This window comes from Balaenoptera physalus (genome assembly GCF_965194825.1).
Source record: "Balaenoptera physalus genome assembly, chromosome: 8".
NCBI lineage: Eukaryota > Metazoa > Chordata > Mammalia > Artiodactyla > Balaenopteridae > Balaenoptera > Balaenoptera physalus.
Genome location: NC_138887.1, coordinates 17668043 through 17677415, shown reverse-complemented (window position 1 = coordinate 17677415; position 9373 = coordinate 17668043). Strand labels below are relative to the sequence as shown.

General features: G+C 47.6%; 1 protein-coding gene and 1 long non-coding RNA gene across 8 annotated transcripts in view; one reads left to right on the top strand and one right to left on the bottom strand.

Moving 5' to 3' along the window:
• The window catches only part of LOC309666305, a 386060-nt gene extending 379319 nt beyond the window's left edge, over nt 1-6741 (top strand). The window contains exon 3 of the long non-coding RNA XR_014267032.1: nt 6510-6741. This is a non-coding gene — a long non-coding RNA (uncharacterized lncRNA). The remainder of the gene's footprint in view (nt 1-6509) is intronic.
• The window catches only part of ATXN7L1 (ataxin 7 like 1), a 236720-nt gene that overhangs the window by 110908 nt on the left and 116439 nt on the right, over nt 1-9373 (bottom strand). The gene's annotated exons all lie outside the window — the stretch shown is intronic.

Below are 9373 nucleotides of genomic sequence, written 5' to 3'. Positions count from 1 at the left end.
TACAGGGAACTCTATTCAGTATCCTGTGATAAACCATGATGGAAAAGAAAAAACAAAGGAGGCAGGGTCACTTAATACAAAACTGTGGGTCCTTTAATTTCTTAATTAAGAGGTTTCCTACCTGTGAAATGGGGATACCAACACCTGCTTTAGCAGTTCGTCGTGAGGATTAAACAAGATAAAGTGAGCTTCACTGTGAATCCAGCTCCCTCAGTGGACTAATGAGAACACTAAGCTCCAGAGAGGCAGGTCCAAGTTCACAGCTGGGCAGCAGCAGAGCAGAGATGACCCTCGGCTCCAAATGCTAATTCTACCATGAAGCTATCTCTGGATACAGGAAAAGAGCCCAGAGAAAACTCAAATGGCTCCGAATAGCCCCTTTGCCTCCTTCCCACACGGAACTTCAGCCCGAGCACGGGGCCAGTGGAGAGCCCCTCGGGGCCAGTGGAGAGCCCCTCACACAAAACGAAGCCTTAGTTTTCTTTACCCAGGACCAGGTCATACCCCTCCCTGCAACATGGTCCAGGCTGGGCTTTCAACGTGGTGCTGATGGTATTTGATTTGGACGCATTTGAGCTCAGTGTTGTTTTCTGATCACAGTATTAGGAATGCAAGATATGCCTCGCGGTGAAAATGGAGTCGGAGGATGATTTTCCACCCCCTGTGTGGAAGGTGAGTGGGAATGGGAGGTGTGGGGTAATGGATCAGCCAACTGGAAGGCAGTTTCCATAATTCGGACATGAGAGGTTGAGGGATTGTGAATGTTAGGGATTCAATTGTGTCCCTCTAAACAGTGTTGAAGTCCTCACCCCCAGTACTTGTGAATGTGACCTTGTTTGGAAATAGGTTCTTTGCAGATGACCAAATTAAGAGGAGGTCCTTAGGGTGGGACCTAATCTAATAGAACTGTCCTTGTAGAAGGGAAATTTGGACACAGAGACAGACAGATACACACAGGGAGAACACCATGGTAAGATGAAGGGAGAGATTGGGGTGATGCATCTACATGCCAAGGAAGGTCAAAGATTGTCTGCAAACCAAAAGCTGGGGAGAGGCTGGGAACAGACTCTTGCTCGCAGCCCTCAGAAGGAACCAAGCCTGCCGACACCTTATCTCAGACGTCCGGCTTCCAGAACTGTGAGACAATCAATTCCTTTTGTGGTACTTTGTTACAGCTGCCCTAAGAAATGAATACGGTGGGTGTCGAGATCCTTGTTCAAAGAACACATTGTCATGTACGGAGGCAAGGAGACCCAAATGTCTCCAGTGGAGAACCAGAGCTTCAGAAGAGGAAGCATGCGCTGTCCCATGAGTGGCTTTGTCTGGTGCAGGAACCTAGCCTTGAAAAATATCCTGTGTTTTAAGTTCAAGATTACTAGTCTCTTCATTGGTGTTCTCAAATATGCCTGGATATGAGCAAAATCCAGTTCTCTCACTGACCTTCTCATCAGTACAGTAGGCAATAACTCTTACATTGTACATAATATATGCCAGGCACTTTTGTAAGTGCCTTATGTAAACAAACTCATTTAATTTTCACAACAACCCTATCATGTAGGTACTATGATTATGCCCATTTTACAGATGAAGAAACCGAGACACAGAGAGGTAAAGTAACTTCCCCAAGGCTGCACAACTAGAAATGTTGGAGCTGGGATGTGGACCCAGGCAATCTGGCTCCAGAATCTATGCCCTTAAACACTACAAAAAATGGTTACCACTTGCTGAGGGTTCATCCTGATGCTATTCTAAATACTTACATTGCTAACCTATTTCACATTCACAACCATTCATGTAAACTTTCAGACTGTTTATTTTCTCCATATTCATACTTCCAGGAAAGCTACTTCCATGCTGAATGAAAAAAAACACCCCACTTCCCATACACATACATATAATCTGGTCCCTCCAACAAAACAGGTCCCTGGCTGGTGATCCTATAGCTACCCCTAGTGGATATCTCCAGGTGTCCACTGCTTTCCTCCCCCTCTCGACACACCCATACCCATCCCAGCATCCAGCCCTGATCCTCCAGCTAAAATGATGAAGCGAATGCTTCTTTGGAGAGAGCCAGTCTCCTAAGGCCAAGCTCACTGCTTTCCAAACTAGGATTTGTTGGGGTTTTTACTTTCCTGGTTGGAGATGCATGGGACTCAGCCTCCCAGCCACTGTACGTGATTTATATTTTGGTACAAAATAGTAACCCTTGCTTTTACTGAGGGAGTCCGAGAGGGGAAAGGAAGAGCAGGAGGACAGAAAATACAGGATGGAGAAGAGGAAAAACCAAGGATGACTGCGTTATCTGTGCCAGGAGCTGGGGCCAGGAACTCAGCACACTAGGCCCACCGCCAGAAGCTGGCAGAGGTTAGGCAGTCTGCTGCAGAGCTGGACTTGAACCCAGCGCTCCAACCGGGGCACCGAGGGTGGGCGGCGCAGCCTCCCTTAGCGGTTCCTACAAGAATGAAGTCTTCTCTTCGAGAATTCTCGGCTGGGTAAGGAGGTGATGATCACCACCACATCTGTCAAGTCCACAAGGCAATCTTTCCAAGGTTCCACGTGCCCCTCAGGCCGACACTGAAAAGGCAGTGATGGCTGTTGAGGTTTCTTCACTTTGGAGGCTGACGGCCACGCCGTGTCACACACCAGGCGGTGCCCGCACACATGCGCTTGGGCCTTCTGACTCCTGGCCCACTGCCACAAAAGCTCACGATGCCAGAGGCAGCAAGGCTTCCTTTCAGAATCAGCCAGCAAGACGCCCTGGTGGTTACTGGTCCCCTCTAACTCTGACAACTTCTGAGGAAATAGATCTTTCCGTCTCAGTAACAATAAAATTGGTCTTTGAATCTCTGCAAATTATGCCCTCGATGACAGCAATCCTGGATGTTACTCAAGTATCAATCACTGACATGAGTGGAAAATGGAGCTAGAATCTTTATTCAAGCCTTGTTTTTGAGCAAAGCCAAGCAAGGGCTTTTGGAAAATATGCTATAAGAGATTTTGAAACAGCACAGTTGAGTGGAAAGAGTGTGAGATCGGAGGCCTAGGCGTGGCTTAATTCCCAGCTCTGCCCCTGAATGCACGTGTTCCCTGGGCCTCGGGTCTCCCATTTGTAAAACAAGAGAAACATCACCATCTCTCAGGTCACTGCCCGCTCAGGCCTTACACAGAAGCAATGATTTATCAGACACGCTCAGAATGACGGGGGAGAATAAGTCTACTGGGGAGAGGGCCCCCTTTCTTGCCAAAATGTTAGCTCAGAATGTATTTCACACATGCTCTGTCCACACCAGGTGAATGTTCTCTTTTAAATCCCATTCAAGCTTCGCAGAGATCGGGTCCTCACCCAAAGGGCTGTCCTGATCTCTGTTCATCCTCGGCCCAACTTCCCAGACTCAGATCTTACCCCCTTTTAAAGAGCCTTCCACCCTCCAGTGAAAAACACGACTCTAACCAGGAGGAAACATCAGGCAAACCAAACCGAGGGACATTTTACAAAACACATGACCTGGAGTCTTCACAAGAGTCAAGGCTGAGACTGGCAGACTGAAGGATGATCCCTGAGTAAAGGAGACCAACTAGGCATGCTAACTAAACGCACAGGTCATCCTGGATTTCTAACTTTTTTTTTGCTTACAGCGTAATTGGCAAAATTTGAATTAGGTCCGTATCAGTGATATTAGTTCCCTGATTTTGATAACTACACTGGAGTTATGTAAGAGAATACCTTTGGAAATACACATCGAAATATATAGGGGTAAAGGGACATGATATTTGCAACTTACTCTCAAACAGTTCAAAAATGTATAAAATATATAAAAAATGGAAAAAAAATATATATATATATACATACACACACCCATATGTATGGGGAGGAGTGTCTGAACTATTTTTGCAACTTTTCTCTAAGTTTGAAATTACCTTCCCCCCACCAACCCAGAACAGCATTCCACAACTGACTGCACTATTTCCCTTTCACTTTCGCGAATGTCCTTATAATGTGTATTTTTTTTCATGTGGGTGGTGTACAGGAATTCTTTTTGTACTCTTCATACCACTTGACTTACGGGCAAACAATGTTACTGAAAGGGTCCTCTGAGATCACCTAATTCAAAGCCTCCAGGTGATGCGACCAGGCCCCGGGAGGGGACTTAGGCTGGCTGCCACGCAGCCCCGGATTCCAGATCCGGACCCCAGCCCAGTGCTCTGTCTTCTCCTTCACACGGCTGCAAACGAGTGACAGCTGTGACAGGACATCGATCCCCTCGGCCTCTGGGGCAATGGTTGGGGCCCTGTCAGGATGGGGCTGGAGGCCCTGGGGTCCTTCTCTCTGTTTACTCCAGAGGAACCATGGAATGAAAAATGTTGGGCAGCTGCTCTAATCTCATCTGTCCCCAGGGCTCTAAGGACCACCTATATGCTAATGAGCCTCAGACTTGTCTCTGTGACCCTGACCTCTGTCTGAAGTCCACACTCCTATATCTAGCCATCTGCCAACGCCTGCCCATTGAATTGGCACGTCTAATGTAACACATCCAACACCAAGTGCTAGATTTCTCCCCTCCCCTGCTTTCCCTTATCTCGGTCCAGCACCACCGTTCACCCAGTTGTCCAGGCCCAAACCCAAGGGCCACCCTAGCCTCCTGCGGTTCTCTGACACCTCACAGCCAAACCACCTGCAGATCCTATCAGCCCACCTTCCAAGTACCTCCAGAACCTGCTTTTCCCCAATGCCGCTGTCACAACCCAGGCCACCGTGATTTCTTGCCTGAACTTCCCCGGGCACCTTCTGATGGTGTCTGACCCCAGCCTTCCCCTTTCCACCGTGTGTTCCCCACCCAGCAACCAGCGTGAGCCTGTCTCTCCCCAGCTCAAAGCTGTCCAAGAACTTTCGTCTCACTGAGAATCAAACCCAAGTCCTTACAAGGGTTTAGCTGACTGGGCCTCCCTGTGTGGGCCAGCTCCTTTCTCGCCATGCTTCACCTACAGCAGCTCAGGCACCCGGCCCTTTGCTGTACAGGAGCATGACCAGCTAAGCGTGCGCCAGCTTCAGGGTTTTCTCCCACGGTCCCCTCTGCTCAGTATCCACAAGACTCTGATTTCACGCAGGGCCTGGCCTCAAGCCTCTTCAGACAGGCCTTCCCTGACTAGCTCATGTATAAGAGCACACCCTGCCTTTCCTCACACTGCCTTTCCTCACACTGACTTTTCTTCTCCTGGCATCACATGCTTATTTGTTTACTGTTTCTATCCCCTACTAAGTTCCTAGAGGCTGGGAATCTATTTGGTTCCCCCTGTATTCCAGCCACGGCTTGGCACATAACAGGAGCTCAATATATATTTGTTAAACTAATGAATGAACCCATTAAGTCAAAAAGGCAAGGAGCAGAACAGTGTATATATGGATAATACACACCCATTTATTAAAAAAGAAAAAGAAACAAGCACATCTATGCTTGCCCATCTTTGGGAGGATTTAACAGCCATGGCCTCTGGGAGGGTGAATGGGTAGCTGGGGACAAAGGGAGGAGGGACATTGGCAGTGTGGACCCTTTTGGTACTTTTTGAATTTTTTAGCAGGTACCTGCATTACTCATTGGATGAATTAAAAAATATACATACATTTATCAAATCATTATATTATATACCTAAAACAAATACAATGTTCCATCAATTATATCTCAAAAAAAAGTCCCCCTGTAACAATTCCTCCCCCAAACTGGTGTAAGGGACACTTCCACCAGTATGTGAAAACATATATAAAATCACGGTACACAAATTCCATATGTCAATACATAACTTAAGAAATGACTTTCTGGGACTTCCCTGGTGGCGCAGTGGTTAGGAATCTGCCTGCCAGTGCAGGGGACACGGGTTCGATCCCCGGTCCGGGAAGATCCCACATGCCGCGGAGCAACTAAGCCCGTGTGCCACAACTACTGAGCCTGCGCTCTAGAGCCCGTGAGCCACAACTACGGAGCCCACATGCTGCAACTACTGAAGCCTGCATGCCTAGAGCCCGTGCTCCACAACAAGAGAAGCCACGGCAATAAGAAGCCCGCACACCGCAACAAAGTGTAGCTCCCGCTCGCTGCAACTAGAGAAAGCCTGTGCACAGCAACGAAGACCCAACGCAGCCAAAACTCAATCAATAAAAAAAAAAGAAAAAGCAATGACTTTTTTTCATTGTAACACGGTTCAATGTAGTTTATCATAACTCAGGTTAAGAGACATTACATCTTGTGCCTGTAGTCACAGTTCTCAGGAAAACCCCACGTCTGCAAAAGTCCGTTAGAGACCTAAATAAAAAGTAACTGAAAAGAGGACTAAGAAAGAAGAAACAAAGGCAAATCAGCTTGGGCTTCCCTGGTGGCGCAGTGGTTAAGAATCCGCCTGCCAATGCAGGGCACACGGCTTCGAGCCCTGGTCCGGGAAGATCCCACATGCCGCTGAGCAACTAAGCCCCTGCGCCACAACTACTGAACCTGCGCTCTAGAGCCTGCGAGCCACAGCTACTGAAACCCGCCCGCCTAGAGCCCGTGCTCCACAACAAGAGAGGCCACCGCAATGAGAAGCCCGTGCACCGCAACGAAGAGTAGCCCCCGCTCGCCGCAACTAGAGAAAGCTTGCATGCAGCAACGAAGACCCGATGCAGCCAAAAATTGAAAAATAAATAAATAAATTTAGGAAAAAATATATATAAAAAAAGGTAAATCAGCTTAATGGCTTACTTGTGGTTAAAAATATATATATATATATATTATGCATATATTATATATATATAAAAAACATATCTATACCTCCCAACCCCAAAGCCGAGCCTGGGTGGGGCAATGACTTTTCCAGGTCTGAGAGTCTTGTGACTCTCTGTTAGACCTGTTAATGTCCTGGCCATCCACAGTCCTGATCATAAAATAATTATGAGAAGACATGGTCAGAGCAGACTTAGCTTACATTTGTGAGAAGAGGCAAGAGGCAGTGGTGGAATGCTGGACTTGGACTTGGAACGCCACGAAGAGTGGCCCAGCTCTCTCTCTGCCTGAGGGACTCTGGGCAAATCACCTGCATGGCTTCAGTGAGTCGGGGCGTAACAAGGGGGTGTAGAGGCTGGATCTTGGAGATCGCTCCAGCTTCAGCATTCTGGAGTTCTGTTCTGATCAGATGTTACCTGCTGGACCACACAAATGGACACACAGGTGCTAGCCTCTGCGGTCCATGGAGACACACGCCCTATGTCGCAGGGATCCTCCTACCGGACGCTGGCCCAGCTGCATGTCCTCTTGGCTACCTGAGCCTGGGGATGACTGAGCCAGAAAGCGGAGGCTCACCCTCGTGCTTCCAGAGGCTTCCTCCTCAAGCCTGGGGCTTGGGGCTTTTGCACCTCTGCATCTGCCAACTTTGATTACCATGGGAAGTGCTCTGGGCGCTGCCGCACACGAGCTGAGGAAAACAACCTGCAGCCGGGCGTGGACAGGGCTGCCTCTGTGTCCCCAGAGCCGGGCCCACCCTGGGAGATCAAGGGCAATGTCGGGTGGTTTCGTGAACCAGAAGGGCAGACTAATTAAAGTGAGCTTCCCTTTCCTCAAAAATGCTGGCAAGAAAAAACTGTGGAGAAGAGCTCTCAGTGAGTTTGGGGAAAGGCCCTGAGTTGGGGAGGGGTGTGGGAGTGGGAGAGGCAACTCGTGGACATTGGACATCAATTCTCAAATCATCTGGAGGAGGGGAAGGAAGGAAATGGCGCGGATGTTCAGGAATTGGCCTCTCACTTCGGAACGCCCCATGTTACTGTTTTCCTTATTAGATTTGTCTTGCTAACTATTTTAGCAGAAACTAATGTGAAGATAGGTCTGTGCATGCCCTCTGTGCGTGCCAGTGAATTGGTGGAGAGATGTTTAGGAGTGTGCTGGGTTTCAGAGGGGATTCCCTGTGGAATCAAGGAATTCTCTCTGGATAGTCCTCCAAATCCAGTTTAGGGTATGGTTACTGCCTGGGAGAGGAAGAAAGGGTAAAATGAAAATACTGCAGTCAAACGAAAATGAGAAAGAAAATATGTCTTTCAAAAGGAGTCTGATGACGTCTATGGTTTGATTTTCTTAACCAATACTTGCTTTTAAGTCTAATTCTGCCCTTATTTTGAAAACTCAGGAGTTCTAGACTTTGAAGTTGTCTTTTTGGGCGGGAGGCGGGGGGTCGAAGGTGCACAAAGTTGTCACACTCAGAAAAGGGCCACTAAAAGGGATTGTCAAAACTCCATCTCTGGAAATTAAAGAAGACATGAGACAGCATTTAGGCTGGTGGATTCAGACTGAAGGAGTGGCAGAATCACCAATAGAATGGGGGGTGGACGGGTGGGGTAGGGCCTGCACTTCTTTATTTCAAAAAGCCCCAGAGATGATTGTAATTCAATCCAATTCTCTGCTGTCTGTCACCTCTGAAACCCCCTCGCCCAGGTCCAAACTCCCTGTTGAGAATGACTATTGAACACATTGCCTAAAAAATGAATCAGCCTGTGAAGTTTCTCCGTGCACTATGATTATAAAATCTTACTGTACCTATAAGAGCTGTGCCCTATAGGAACCTCCTAGGCCTTCGAGTGGAAGAACTGGGGCTTTATCTTTTTTTTTTTCTATTTAAGTGCATGCCAGAACAGAGTGTATAGACTGCAGGCACTTCAGAAAGTAGCTGAGATGGAAAAGTCTGTCTTGACACCAGAGGAAGATAAAGGCCCCGGATTCCCAGCCCCAGGGCCTGCTCTGTCGTCCACCAGTTTGCACTTCAAACAATGTCTTTTGTGAGCAGTTAAATATGACAGATAATATAATTTTATATTTACAGTTGCACTTTCAAAAATGCCACCTTTATCAATCACCGTTCTCAAAATCCGTAAGGGGGCCCCTCACTGCTCCTTAAAATAAAGCCCTCACTCTTTGAAAGTGGCTTTTCCTTTTTCTCAGTTGGCGTCCAAAGCTTTCAGTGGTCTGGCTCCAAGGTGATCTTCCTAACTGCCCTCTCCCATCCCCCTTGCAACCTACTTCTATCACTTCGAGCTGGCTCGCTGCCTCACTGTTTCATATTCCTCTTTAATGTTGTAATAACTGCAGGGAACTGTATCATTAGGATTATGGATACATCTTAACTATTCCCCAGTTGCTGAATTTTTTCCTGTTCCTCTTCTCTGAATTTTGCCAGGATGGGTGCAAGGAATCATCTAGGCCAGTGGTTCTCAGTTTTGGCCAGTCACTGGAATATGGGATTATGGGGGGGGTGGGGGCGGGAGGGGACGGACTTTTTTTTTTTTTTTTTTTAAGTCGAGGTACAACACGCATACAAGAGATGCTACAAATCACAAGTGTGCCACCTGATGACTTTGGATGTA